Source organism: Lycium ferocissimum, chromosome 5, assembly GCF_029784015.1.
Source record: "Lycium ferocissimum isolate CSIRO_LF1 chromosome 5, AGI_CSIRO_Lferr_CH_V1, whole genome shotgun sequence".
NCBI lineage: Eukaryota > Viridiplantae > Streptophyta > Magnoliopsida > Solanales > Solanaceae > Lycium > Lycium ferocissimum.
In genome coordinates this window covers 52,258,321-52,272,339 of record NC_081346.1, presented here as the reverse complement: position 1 = coordinate 52,272,339, position 14,019 = coordinate 52,258,321, and positions in this window count along the sequence as shown.

Genomic DNA, 14,019 nt, shown 5'->3' with positions numbered 1-14,019 from the left:
CCCTCAAGATATTTCTAAATAAATATTAGCTCAAGTATAGCAAAAATCTTTCCGAACGCGACATACATTTCACTTCCTTCAACAAAATTATGCTCATATATTCATATAACTTCAAAATATTATAGTATGCACCTTAAGCTACGTAATACTTCCCTTAAGCTCGTAAGGATTTCATAATCACCTTAAGCTCACGTTAGCCTACTCACAAGGCAACAAATTCGAAATATTCGAGATGTAACACTTCCATTACATACACTTATACATATAGTAGTATCATACCCGATCATAGAGGTTCGGTGTCTTGCATACCCGACCATGATAAGGTTCGGTGTTATACATACCTGGCCCTACCAAGGCTCAGTGTCATCCGTACCCAACTGTAGTGGTGTGTGCGCGATAGATATCATACCTGGCCATATAGGCTCGGTATTCTTAATAGTCATAGTTTGATATATATATATATATATATATATATATATATATATATATATATATATATATATATATATAGGTACATACACATCCTTAACATCATCCTTGTCATCATTACTTCAATATATCCTTCCTTAGAGGATCAACTATTATAGAATGAGACCAATGGTATCATGAGATTATCAAGAATCATGATTCTAAGAATGAAGTCATCTTGGAAGACAATAGGGAATTCACATGAGGGTATAGAACGATGGGATCGTGCCTTAAGAAAGAAGGGTTAGCCTTACATATCTCTTTGCCTTCCCAACTATCTAACGTTCACCGCCAAGGCTTGAGAAATCTACATTAAAAAGGATTCATACCATGGTTAAGTCTTAAGGACACTATTGAATTCAAACTAGAGCAACTCATGAACTAACAAAAATTGGGCAGCATTCCCCTTATTTCATCGACTTCCACCATATCGCAAAACAACTCCCAAACAACCATAATAACATCCACAACATCATAATCAAGTTGTCGTAGTCAATTAAGTCTCAAAGTTCATTCTCACATTCAACTTACATCGACAACTTCACATCAACCTTTTGCAAATTTTCATACAACGCTTCCTCATCACCATTATTATCTTTCATAACAAGATTATATCCATATCATACTAAGAATCAAGACTCAAGTTAGCTTACTACTCAAAAACATCATGAAAACTACATTTAGACCTCATCTTCTACTTTCTCCTTCTACCCAAGTTGTTCAACAACTAAGCATTCTTGATAACATGAAATAAGTATGAAAACTAACCTTTTATTCCACAAGAATGAGCTATGGAGCAAGCTATCAACTTATGTGAAAACCCTAGCATCAATACCCAAGTTATTCTTGAAGTCTGCTAACCCTGGCAAGACTTCTAACACATGGATATCTTGATTCTTGCCTCTTGATCTTTTTTTTCTCTTGAGTTTGTGTTGATATGTTGTGAGGAATATTCTATAGCTCTCAAAAGTTGTGGAGAATATGAGAAATGAAAAATAGAACTTGGGTCAACCATTTAAAACAAGAAAATAAAGCTCTCCGACGGGATTTATACGGACACTTATACGGTCTGTATAAGTGACCGTATAATATCACTAGTGATGACCATTCACTGTAACTATTATGCGGACCGTATAAAGTAATACGGTCCGTATAAGTAGTCGTATAACCCATCTTTTCCAAAAATTATTTTCGTTGATTTGTTTGTCCTCCAATCCCTGTGAAACCTTCTTGGTACTTATATAACACTTCATTAACCATCCAATAGGCCCTATAGAAGCCCCTCAAGACATTACTAAATAAATATTAGCTCAATTATGGCGAAAACATTTCCAAACTCGACTTACATTTCACTTTCTTCAACAAACTTAGTCTCACATATTCATATGACTTCGAAATCTTATGGTAAGCACTTTAAGCTATCTAATACTCTCCTTAATCTCATAAAGAATTTATATGTACCTTAATCCCGCATAGTCTATTCCTAATGTAGAAATTCTGAAATCTCCGCGATGTAACACCCATTCACCCTGTACTTGATGAATCAGCAGGTCGGAGTCTCCGATGACCAGTAACTCATCGATGTTCATGTCAAGTGTCATTCTGAGGCCTAGGATGTAGGCCTCTTATTCTGCCATGTTGTTGGTACAATGAAGTTTGAGCTTTGCGGCCATAGGGTAGTGTTGCCCACTTTCTAATATCAGAACCGCTCCGATTCCGCAACCTTTGTAATTCACCTCTCCGTCGAAGAACAGTCTCCAGCCAGTGTAAGATTCTATTGCTTCTTCATCTATGGCCAACACCCTTTCATCTGGGAAATGAGTGCAAAGTGGTTAGAGTTCTTTATCCACCGGACTTACAGCTAGTAGGTCAGCCAAACTTTGTCCTTTAACAGCCTTCTGAGTTATGTATACGATGTCGAATTCACTTAACAACATTTTCCATTTTGCCAGCTTTCCTATAGGCATAGGCTAGCAGAATATATACCTTAGTGGATCCATCTTGGATATGAGGTGAGTGGTGTACGAGGACAAATAATGCCTCAATTTCTAGGCCACCCAGGTTAAGGCACAACAAGTTTTCTCGACCAATGTATATCTTGCCTCACAGGTTGTGAATTTCTTGCTTAGGTAGTAAATGGCATGCTTCTTCTTCCCTTCTTCATCGTGTTGTCCTAACACACACCCAAAGTCATTCTCTGTAACAGATAAGTATAGCAGCAACAGGCTCCCAGGACTTGGAGGTACCAAGACTGGTTGATTAGGCAAATATCTCTTGATGGTATCAAATGCCCCTTGGCACTCTTCTGTCCATTTGGTGGGAGCATCTTTCTTCAAAAGCTTGAGTATGGGCTCCACAATAATGGTAGATTAAGCGATGAATCGCCCAATGTAATTTAACCTTTCCAGATTGTACACTTCCCATGAAGTGATGAAGGCTGTTTTCTTGGTGTCCTCTCTATCCATTAAGATCTGGTGGTAGTAAGTGAAATAATCCACAAATGATTGCAGTTGATGCCTTGGGACAGTTATCTATGAGTATGTGGATATTCGAGAGTGAAAAATTATCCTTTGGGCTAGCTTTGTTAAGATCTCGATAATCCACACAGATTCTTATCTTTTCGTCCTTTTTGGGTACTGGAACTATGTTAGCTAGCCATGTGGGGTATGAATTCACTTCCACCACTCCCGATTTAATCTGTTTTTCCACCTCATCTTTGATTCGGATACTAAGATCCGGTTTGAATTATCGGGTTTTCTGTTTTACTTGAGCAAAACTCGCATTGATGGGTAACCTGTGGGATACTACGCTGGTGCTTAGACCTGGCATGTCGGCGTAGGACCATGCACAGATATTTATGTACTTTTTTAACAGGTTTACCAACTCTTCTCTTAAGAGTGCTTCTAGGCGCGCACTTATCCTTGTTTCTTTGATGTCCTCTTCGTCACCTAGATTTATAGCTTCTGTTTCGTCCATGTTTGGTTTCTGCTCATTCTCTAGTTGCTCTACTTCTTCCACGAGACCCTAGGGTAGCATTTTGGCCTCATCATATTCCTCGTACTCTTCTTCCTCTATGCTACCCGACTAATTCGTTTTGCAACATGTCATGACATTTAGGGTTGCTTTTTTGTTTTTATTACTGAAAATTCAAAGCAAAGTATGTTAGTGTAAAACATGCATGCGCAATAAATAAATAAAATTGTTTTGATTAAACTGCGGCTTTCTTTGGTTTAGATTAATAAAGTACAAATTGTGGTCCTGGCTTGGATCAACGTCAAGCCATTTCCATTTTTTGAAAACATTATGAGGTACATAGAGTTATAAAAAAGTGAGTAATCGGGCTTCGACCGATTCTCCCTATTTTCAAAATAAATTCATCTTTTCTCTACGGAAGAGCTAGTAGTGGGGTAGGGTCCAATTGGACAGCTGCTTGCCTGGATCTGTGTTTCTGATGGTGGGTGCTTCTGCATATTCTTCTAAGATGACTGAGCAATCTTCTTCTCGGAATAGCATCCCTATCCCTTCTTCAATGTCAGCATCGTCTAGCATAGGCATTTTGCTAGGAAATGACTGGTACAGGTTAGGAATGGGTTTCCGGAGATTTGCGACCTCTTGCCGCTTCTTGGTAGGTATCTCATCTTCAGTTGGGACATATCCCAGTCCGAAACGAAAATTGTCTTGGGGAAGGAAAATTGGCTTAGTGAAGCCGTTCAAATTCTTTCCCAGACCTTTCCCGAACTCGAACCCATTCAAGAGCATAGTCGAAGCAATCCTCTTATATACTGCCGGCATGGAGGTCTCGGGGTGTTCTATTTGTGAGCAGCCCCTACGAGTTCCATTACATGGAAATTCGTTCCTTTGGGTGCCGGTTTGATGACGGGTACGAAATTTTTTCGATAATTATGCATGCTTGCCTCTTCATAGATTATCACTTCCTGTTCTCCCCAGACGAATTTCAAAGACTGGTAAAGTGAAGATGGCAACTTCTCTCGCGTGGATCCACGGCCTCCCCAAGAGTAAGTGGTTAGAAGCGGTGTATTTCCATAACCTGAAACTCGGTAGTGAATTCTGCTGGACCTATTTGAATGTCCAAGTCCCTGCTCTGGTGGCATCACATTGGCCTCCGTCAAATGCTCTTAAATTAGTGTGGCTCTGACGAACCTTTGCAAGGTCATATCCCAGCTGAGTTACGGTAGACTCGAGACAAATGTTGAGTCCTGCTCCGTTGTCGATCAGCACGCAAGCCATTACTTTGATACGGCACATGAGCTGGTATGCAATGCTTTGTTCTGATCGGTACCTTCCTTGGGCAACTCTTTTTCTGTGAAGGTAATTTGGTGTTCTTCCATAACATGGGCGACCCTTTCGGCCAGATTTTTGCTACTCGTCCTAGCTGGGACGTGGGCTTCTTCTAACACCTTCATTAGATCCAAGCGATGCTAGGGTGAACTTTGTAAAAGTGCCAACACCGAAATTTGAGCCGGTGTTTTCTTTCGGTGCTCCACAATGGAGTATTCTTTGGACTGCATTCGGTGCTAGAAATCTTTAGCTTCACCGACGGTAATTGCCTTTTTCTGATTTCTCTCTTTTTGAGGTGCCCCTTGGGCTAGATCTTAGGGAGTATTGCACCTTCCTGATCTTGTAATTTTGTGGGCAGCAGCGACTTGGACCACAAATTCTTTTCGAGGTGATGCAGGGGTTACTTAGGCCATATGCGCAACAACTAGCATAGGGATTAATACTTTGAATTGTGAGCGCTCTCGTAGAGAAAGCGACGCCACTGTGCGCTCAAGTTCTTTCACGGATTCATGGATTGCGATCATATAAATCATGTTGTTGACATGGTTTGGTAGGGGGTTAATGTTCATATTTGGAGGAACTGTTTGGAGTACAATCTCCTTCTGGTCAATCATGTCTTGTATCTTATACTTGAGATTGATGCAGTCCTCGATACAGTGTCCTATGCTATTGGAATGGTAGGCACATGTTTGGTCAGCTCGGTAGAACCGGTTCTTTAGGTCGACGACCATTGGGGGAAGCATTTGGATCATCACGGCTGCGCTCAACCTTTTGAATAGATCAGTCCGTGATTCCATTAATGGAGTGACCACGCGGGCAGGCTTCTTTTCGAAGTTCTGACATGGCGCATTATAAGTGTTTGGTGGTGGCTGATTTTGGTAGGTATTAGGTTGGTTATTTTGCGAGGACAAGTAGTTTGGCTCGTGGGGAGTCCGATAATTTAGCCGTAGAGCTTGGTAATTAGGGGGGGAGGTGATTGGAAGGTATTTTCATGGGGTTTGATAATTGGGCAAAGGGTGCTTGGAAGGCGGTCGCGCGTAATATACCGGCACCGCATTGTAGAGCAAGTATGTAAGGCAGCCGGGGAGAGGCGAATGCATATCCATCTACGGAATTCGTCCCTTCTTTTGGGTTTTGGGCTAGGAGTGTGGGATAGGCTTGCCACGTCTTCCTTCTTCTTCCTTATTAACCCGATTGAGCTTGACCCAGTGGACTTTCCGGTCATACTTATGATTCAGCCTGTTTTAAGACAATCTTCTATGACTTCTCCCATTTTGACTAGTTCGGAGAATGGTCTACCGGCCATTGAAAGCATCATGTCATAGAAATCTGTTTCTTGCGAACGGATGAAGACTTACACTAGTTCTTCCTCGCGCATTGGCGGTTGTACCCGGACAGCTTCTGTTCTCCTTCTACTTGCATACTCATGGAAGTTCTCGGTGGATTTCTATTTGACCTTTTCCAAATAATACCTGTCTGGTACCGTTTCCATGTTAAAGTGAAATCTTTCCATGAAGGCAGCAGCCATGTCTTCCCATGTAATCCAACGGCGTATGTCTTGCGCCGTGAACCATTCTGAGGCTTTTTCGATCAAACTTCGATTGAACAGCCTCATGATGAGCGCTTAGCTGTCTCGGACGCCGACTGATTGGTCACAGTAGGCCCGTAGATACGCTTTCGGATTACCTGCCACATTAAATTGCTCAAGACGCGGCACCTTGAATGTTATACCTCGGAAATTTCTAATTTGTTGCCTTGTGGATAGGCTAATGTGAGCTCAGGGTGGTTATGAAATCCTTACGAGATTAAGGGAAGTATTAGATAGCCTAAAGTGCGTACTATAAGATTTTGAAGTCAAACGAATCAACGAGATGAAGTTTCGCATAACTAGGAGTTATACGGCCATTTATACGGTCCGTATAACTTTATACAGTCCGTATAAGGAGGGTCCGTATAACATGACCTTCACGAAGTGGTCATTTTCTTTAGCGGTGTTATACGACCACTTATAGTCAAACGTATAGGTTTATACGGTCCGTATAAAGGGGTCCGTATAACTTGACCTATTTCAGAAGGGGACTTTCCTGTGGTGGTGTTATACGGTCCACTTATACGGACTGTATAATATTATATGGACCGTATAAGTCCATCGAGTAGATTTTTAACTTTTTGTATAAATAGATGGCCTTGGTTCATTTATTTCATTTTTCATTTTTCACAAGTCTTGAGAGCTCAAAGCCCTTCTCTAAGCATATTCCACCCCAATCCAAGAGAAAACAAAGATCAATAGGCGAGAATCAAAGTGTTCATATGTTAGAAGGCTTCCTAGGGTTAGTAGACTGCAAGAGATTCTTGAGTATTGAAGCTAGGGTTTTCACCTAAGTTGATAGCTGCTCCAAAGCTCATTCCCATGAGATAAATGGTTAGTTTTCATGCTTATTTCATGTTATCATGAATGCTTGGTTGTTGAAGAACTTGGGTAGAAGAAGAAAGTAGAAAATGAGGGTTAAGTGTAACTTTTATGATGTTTTTGAGTAATAAGCTAACTTGAATCATGATTCTTAGTATAATATGGATATAATCTTGTTATGGAAGGTAGTAATAGTGATAAGGAAGCATTGTATGAAAATGTGCTAAAATGGGTGTGAGGTTGTTGGTATAAGTTGAACACAAGGATGAATTTTGAAGGCTTAATGGAATGTGATTACTCGATTATGATATTGTGGATGTTATTGTGGTTGTTGGGTGTTGTTTTGTAATATGGTGGAAGTTGACGAAAAAGGGGAAATGCTGCCCAAATTTCATTATATCATGAATTATTCTAGTTTAAATTTAAGAGTATCATTAAGGCTTAACGACAGTATGAACCCTTCTAAATGTAGATTGTTCAAGCTTCGACGGCGAACGTTAAGTAGTTAAGAAGACAAAGGGGTATGTAAGGCTAACCCTTCTTTCATTAAGGCATGGTTCCTTTGTTATATATATATATCCTTTCATGAGTTCCATAATGTCTTCCAAATGACTCTATCTCTAAGACTACCGAAGTTCATGATCCTCGATACCTTCACGATTCTAGTACCTCCTTTATATAAGGATAGATGTAACGAAAATGATGATGGCAATGATGTCGATGATACTTATGGACTTTTATGTATACGTGTCTAAGTAAAGTATGACTATTATATAACACCGAGCTTATATGGCTGAGTATGATACCGATCGCGCGCGCACCTCTGCAGTTGGGTACTGATAACACTGAGTCATGGTAGGGCCAGGTATGTATAATCACTGAGCCTTGTCATGGCCGGGTATATGAATCACTGAACATTGTGGTCGGGTACGGTATAAATACGAATACGAATATGTATATGTATGTATATATGCATGAGTAAGCATTGGAAATGGAAGGCCCCTATGAAAGACCAGTAAGTAAAGCTGATGATAGCCACTAGAGGTACAAAGGGCTCTATTGCCTCCTGATTCTTCTGTCTTATGCTATTCCTTATTCTACTTCTTACGCTATTTCTTATGCTCTTATTATGATGTTGATTATGCTTTACATACTCAGTACATTATTCGTACTGACGTCCTTTTGTTTGTGGACGGCGTGTCATGCCGCGCAGTGGACGGGGAGACCGAGGCTTGGTCCATAGATTTCTTATTCGGATCGATGTAGAGAGCTCCATTTCATCCGGAGCTACGGCTTTTGGTATTATTCTTTTGTGTACATACATATGGGCATGGCGGGGTCCTGTCCCGTCTATATGATGTTATCTACTCTTCTTAGAGGCTCCTAGACAGTTGTGTATGGTTAGATGTCTTGCAGCCTTTTCGGCTTATATCTTGTATATCATTTTGATAGCCTCGTCGGCTTGTGTATATGGATATGGGAATTGTTGCCAATGATGTTATGAATGTGTTGTTGCCCAATGAGTTTAGCATTATTGACGTATAGAAATCATGCGTAGGCCATGTGGTCCACCTAGATGTTAATATAAACGTATGATGAGAGGTGCCCGGGTGGGCTAGCACCGGGTGCCCGTCATGGCCCTCCAGTTGGGTCGTGACATTGAAGCCTTCGGGTAAATCCAAATTTGGATGCATACACAAGTCATCATAACTTAGGCCTATGCCTGTGTGAGTGGTTTTCATGGTTCGTTCCAGCATTGCGGTCATCTTTTGCTTGAGCCTCTCTTCCTGTTTTTCCTGCTCGGCCTTCCAAGCTTTTTCCATCTCCTCGTAATGATTAATTTCTTGATCGGGTGAAAAGGTTCCTGGGGTGATAGGTGTGTGGAAGGAAACAACAGGGCGAGTTCGGTGGGTAGGGGTAGTTTTGGCGGTTGGTAGCGAGATGATGCTCGGCTGTATAGTGATGCCGGGATGGGTATTTTGTGGTGTTGGGTAAGAGGGGATAGAGTGAGCGGTTCCGGGAATTTGGGTAGTGTTAAGTGGTGATGGGGTGTGGTGCGAGGCACTAATGTGCCCGTCTATTGGGGTAAATGGTATGGTGGTCACAATGGACCGGGTGGGGAAGTGGTCGGGTAATGGTGAATTTAGAGATGGAAAGAACGGTGGAGGCCTTCTTTCTTCAGCAGAGGCCTCTCGGGCAGCATTAGCAGCTTTGTTTCACGCCACTTCCTCTTGAAGATGGGCGATTTTCTCAAACATCATTTTCATAACGTTTTCAGTAGGTGATGACTCAGGCAGTTCGCACAGAGGCGATTCTCTGAGAGCAATGTCAGTAAGAGTAGTTTCATTTTTGGAAGTAACAGTCATTTTTGTTTTGCCTTTGTCTTATTGGGATAAGAATGCTATTGCAGCTTTGGACCTTGTCAAGTATGCCAGTGTGAACATGAATCAACCTCTCTTTCTATAAGAAAAGAATAACTCAAAAGGCAAAAGTGTTAGTTTCGTTAAGTAATAGAAAGATAATCAAGATATCACAAGCAGATGGCAGTTAAAAATACTTAGCACATAAATAATCATATGTTTGATTTAAATGCTTAATTGATCTCTTGTACTGGGTCTTAGGTACTTGGGCTTTGTTAAGTGAGGGAAATACAATATTTATAAAATATAGGGACCGAGTCTTACATAGACTGCCTATGTATCCATCCGCAGGAAATCAGGCTCTTCCGTAGTTCGGTTTACATAAGACAAGACTCCCTACCGTAAACCTACCCGTGACAAGGCCCGATAGGGGCTTCCTGCGTATCCCTCCTCGGCACAACAGGTCGGTGCAGTTCCGTTTACAAAAATAAAGGGGACAAATCCATATTAAGTACACAACATGGGATCCCCTAAAACTACCCAAAAGGTGACCTTTCTTTTGAGTTCAAAGTAGGTTGTTTGTCCGTTCAACCCTTTCCCGGCCTTAAAGTCCCTAAATCCTGACACTGAGGTTGGAGCACTAACCAAATGGCGCCTTTGTGGACCAGGTTCTCTACCTCAAACTTGAATGCGTCGCACTCTTCTATGTCGTGCCTCAAAGCTCCAGAATGGTACAGACACATTTTGCGGTGGCCCACTCCTTCAGTTTGAGCCCTTTTGGTTCTGATGGGGCTAATCTTCCCGATACTGACCAGCTTCTGAAGATACTGGCGTAAGAGTCCTTAAATACCATAAAGTCATAACGCCTAATATGAGTGTTCAGCGTAATCCCTTCGGTTGGGGAGATGTTATCGTGGACCAAAAGTGATTGTGGGCCCTATATCTTGGTGATGTTTTTCTTATCTATCAGCTCGATGAGCCTTCTCTTGAAGGCCAAACATTCGTTGATGGTGTGCCCTGCCTGATCCCGGTAATAAGGGCATCTCTTGTGCGCGAAGACCGGAGCACACGGTGGCAACCTGTCGAAGCTGATACTGACTATCCTTTTGCTTCGAAACTTGATCATCATCTCCTCGCTCGTTATGTGCTTAGGCAACATGGTAGGGACAATCCAACGCCTTAAGCGCAATGGCCCACCATTCGGGCGAGGCTGGTCGGACATACTCTATTCGTTCCTCGGGCTCTCCCCTGGGACTTGATGGCGCAGCAGAAGTTCCTTCTCTTTTTGTGCTAAGTGGTGCAGCGGAGGCAGCTTCCCTTGATGGCCAAGTAGGCTCCTGCGGGTCCGATTCCATTTCTTCCTCTTCGAATTCCTCCATTATCGGGATGTATTCGGGAAGGATCCCTTTTCCCTTGTCCAAGATGTTCTCTCCTTGAGCTTCAATTGGTTCCTTGAGTGGACTTTCCGCCGAATCGATTAACTCATCAGCCTCTTTGATCTTGGCCTTGACTGCTCGGATTTTCTTTTTGAGATCCTGAATCTTTCGGCGAAATGAGACCGCATTCTTTCTCATAACTTTCAGCTCTGGTGCGTTCTTGGTGTTCATCTTCAGATTCTGAGAAGGTTGCTAGACTTAGTACGGGTATTTTTTGTTCATTGTTTTTCTTTAGGGTAGTGGGCGGTACTTGAGATCAATTAAGCATTTAAGCGAAACATATGAAAGCAAGTAAATCACAGAAAGCAGTTTATAAAATTTACACTACTCGCGTTCCTAAACATACTAATCTTTTGAAATATAAATGTGCCATTTGAATCAAACCATTGCCCCATAATCATTAATAATAATATCTCCCTGAAGGGGTACAAAAGATAAAGTAAAGACAGTGCATAAAGTAAATCATCAAAAGCTTCCTCCGGTGGTGGATGATAAAGCCCGATCTCGATCGGTCTTGGCCTTCTTCTTCTTTCGAAGGGTAGTCTGAATATGAAGATGGGCTGATGCCAAAGTGGCCTCCATCAGAAATCCCTTCTGTGTGAAAGTCGGTGGATCGGCATCATCTAAAGTCTTGTTCATCTGATCATCGAGCTCAACCGAACAGTCATTAGTAAGCTCTAATTCACGTCAAGTGGGTTTTTCTGGGATTAAGGCATTTTGGTCGGGTTTCTTTCTTCTCTTCAATCCCGAGCCTATGCTAGTCAACACATCCCTGAACTTCTCTAAAGTCGGCATCATCTCAAAGTCATCCCCAAATCGAAAAACCATCCTATCTCTGCCCCAAGACCCGGTAATTGCCTCTATCAATTCTTTGCAACCCGTTATAGTCATCATGGATGTCAGATTTCCTAAATGACATGAAATCCCCTTTTTCTCTTCTGGGGACATTTGGCCCTACCAAATGCGCAAAGAACTCCTGTGTAGTCAAAACCATGTCGAAACTCAAGTTGATCGACATCTACAAAAAAGAAGTCAAGGTTAATTTCCCGCCCCACTAGGCAATGGTTCTATTCATAGGCACATTACATGTTTTCAAATAGCACATAATATGAGATGCGGTGTTTTTCGGGTCATAGACCGTACTTGACACGGGGTAGTCTTTCCATCGGGTTTGGATACGTCTAAAATATCCAAACCACCCAGTCTACTTCATATTTGGATTTGGTTTAGCTCTAACCTAGGCATATGCAACAGTGGGTTTTTCGAATTGACATTGGACCCGATCGGACTACTCGGGGTGAACCGTTGTCGGTCGTTGGGTGACTGCACACCAACTTAAAGTTCAACACGTTCCAAAGAAAAGGTGTTTCGATTTTTTTTAGTGAAGGCAGACCGCGATCCTGCGTGTCCCCTTTAAAACCATGATTTTTGCCAGGAGTGGCGGAGTTTATGATATGAAATGAATGACAGTTATAGTTACGGAATTTAAACACATAAGCAAATAAATATAGTAAAAATCACATTATATTGAAACCTTTATGATTAGAACCTAGAAAATCCCTAGCGGAGTCGCCATCTGTTACTGTTCGCTTTTACGCGAGTTAAAGCATAAAAGTTACTACGAGGTTGTTGGTGCTCTAATTGGATATTAGTAATTTAGAGTCGCCACCTAATTTATTCAAGGAAAACTAGGAAAATCGGGTAAAAATATTTTTCAAGCAGGAGAAAAAGTCTTTTGGACAAGAGTTCGAGGTAAGGGTTCTAGTGATCCACTAGGGAAGGTTTTAGCACCCAAGTATTAAGGATCCGTAGAATACGGTTGGCCTACGAGCTTCAATGTGTGATTTTTTTTGTATTTTATTTGCTTAAATTGTTTAAGTTTCCGCAAAAATATCATTCTCAATCATATCATAATTTTCGGAAAAAATTGGCAAAAAGTCCCCTTATAAAAGGGGTTTTGGTTTAGAAATCCACATAAGTGGTCAACTCAATTTATTATCGGACTAGGACACATCCGGGATTTCTCCTGAGTATAGTCACTGCTATTCTAGTCCTAATAAAATGAGTTTATAGTCACTACTATTCTAGTCCTAATAAAATAAGTTTAGTCCTTACGCGTTTTATACATATATATACGAAAGTATGGAGTATATCTCCGTTTTATGCATATATATATAAGAAAAATCACAAGTTATATTGAGTTAAGTCAAATTTCAGTCATTAAATCCCATAGGTCAAATATTCTAAGTCCAAATCCATCTCACATCATACTCGGTCCAATAGTGTCCTTTTTCGGTCCGAAACAGTTTGTGGGCGTCCAGGCCCAATACAATCCTTTTTTCCAGAAATTACTTAAGTCCAAATCCAGTATTTTTCTCCAAAATGGTCTGTTTGATTTTGCCCAAAATTTCTCAATTGTAAAGTCCATTTTTTACTTCATAAAAATGTCCGGAGCACGTTTACTTCAACAGGTCCGTTACACAATCATTTCTTGTAATAGAAATAGTTTTCAACTCTTTTCAACTTAATTCTAGTTTTCCAAAGCAAAGTTTATCACAAGAATCCATTGTTTATTACCAGCTCATAATCCAAAGTTTATTTGCTTCATTGGAAGACTATTTCTTACTATATATAAAAAAGACCAGTTTTAAGCAAAAATCCTATTAAGTGTTAGTTCACACAATTCCAAAATTTGACCTATTATTAAAAGTGTTTCCAGGCGACTTACGTAAATAATACGTATTTCCTAATTCTAACATTCATAGGGTTCCAATAATATGTGAGTGTTTTTACAAATACATTTTGTACAAATAAGTAACACAAAAGGAGGAAAGTTTAGGCTAGTGGGCTTACCTAAGCCCACCAGCTGGCTATTTTTGCCTATAGCTGGGCCTTCACCATTTTTACCCATGGTTGGGCCTTCATAGCAAATATTAGCTTCCCTTACATATTCTCTCAAAAGCGGACTCGATCAAATAAGTGGGATTGGGCCTTAGGCCCAGTTGGTTTTATGCAGGAGGAGATGGCCCGAGTGGCCCTTATTGAA